Raw genomic sequence first — 1,758 nt, 5'->3', positions numbered from 1 at the left:
CTGGAGTATTAGCCACTTCTCTTATCCATATCATGATTACCCTAGGTTTTTCCTAATAGGAACATTTAATCATAAAAAAGCTCTTTTATGCTATAAAGGTATGCACTAATTATAAAATTAGCTATTAGTGAAAGAGATATTTTGAGTTTAGGAGAACTGTCCTAGGGCCCCTTAGATGACATCTTGGATATTTTTCTCTTTGTGCCTCAGTTTCCTCATCTATAAAACAGAGATAGTAATACATACACACTTCAGGGGTCATTGTGAGGTGTAAACGAGTTACTGTATATAAAGTGCTTAGAACAGTGCCTGGCACAGAGTAGGTGCTACATGAATGTGATTATTATCACAGTTGTTATTATCAGGGTAGTGACTTCCATCTTCAGTCACATCTCAAAATTGTCCTCCTATGAGCAAACAGGTGGGTTCTCAGGAGAAGGAGAGCAGCAGGTACCACCTGTACTCCCCTGTTCTGGCTCTTCTGCCAAAGAAAAGAATAAAAAAGTCCTGGCCAAGCATAGATGAGCTGGATCTTTCTAGCTAGGGGAAAGGAGAGGAATCCCAGGCAATCTGCAGTGTTTCCCAGCATCCCAGGATATAGCCCTCCTGTGGTGCTGCTGCTGGACCAGGTTGAATGTCATTATTTTCTATAGGAAAGGGAGCAGTAGGTTTTCCAGCAATCCATGTGTCTGAGGGGAAGGACTGGATCACCCACAGAACTGGACTCAGTAGACTGTCAGGTATATCACTTGTTATGTGTCAAGCTTAAAATGTTACCTGAATTCTGTCTCCTCTCATTCTTCTATTCTTAGTTGGATTATTTGATGCCTTGTGGACAGGGTGTGTGACAAGGACACATGGGGAAAGAAAAATTTGCCCTTGGTTGAGTAGCATAAATGCACTCCTGCCTCCTAACTGCTTGGGTCCACAAGCTTTTCTGGTTATAAGTTTCTATTGTCTTGGGCTGGGCTCCCACACAGATCTAACCCTTTGGGGACATTCTCTCAGTGACCCCTGAGCTCACACACATTTATAACCAGATCATCAGCTTCCACAGGGCAGCCGTTGTATGTTTGATTCCCACTCTGTGCACGGCCCTGTGTCAAACACTCAGTATCACAGGTCCTGTGTCAAACACTCAGTATCACAGGCCCACACAGGACCTCTAGGAGGTTTGGGTGACAATGACTGTCAGTGTCTTGCCTCCTTGGGAGACTTGGTCCTTCTCAAAGAATCATAACATCATGGGAAACTAAGATAACATGAGCTCATTTGCTGAGTGCAGATTCAACACATCGTGATTTTCAGATGCTGCTAATTAGCCTAATTAGTGAGGTCAATTTGGGCCAGCCAACCACTGTGCCATCTCTTCACCCACATTGTTCAATTCATGAAATGCTTACTGGGCACCCACTCCACGCCAAGCACTGCAGCTAGGGCCGAAGACATGTAGAATTAAAGAGGCACAAACCTGACCCCAGAAGCTGACCTAAAGGAGTGACGTCTAACAGGGAAATGGCTGTGTTGCCAAATGAAGATGGAGCAGTAAAGTGCAAGAAGGTGGTATCATGTGTAAGGCACAGCGTAGTGCTTTGTGCATGAGCTTGGGGCTCATGCACAAAACATAGGGCATTGCATAAAGCTTGGGGCATTACAGAGCTAGTAATAATTCTTCTGCAGCACTTTCATGAGGATTACATGCCAACAGATATATATATTATATATAATATTTTTATATATAATATTTTAATATGTAAT

The sequence above is a fragment of the Rhinopithecus bieti genome, unplaced genomic scaffold, assembly GCF_001698545.2.
Source record: "Rhinopithecus bieti isolate Rb0 unplaced genomic scaffold, ASM169854v2 scaffold_35885, whole genome shotgun sequence".
Classification (NCBI taxonomy): domain Eukaryota; kingdom Metazoa; phylum Chordata; class Mammalia; order Primates; family Cercopithecidae; genus Rhinopithecus; species Rhinopithecus bieti.
The sequence above is the reverse complement of the archived record's forward strand: the minus strand, read 5'-3'. Positions refer to the sequence as shown.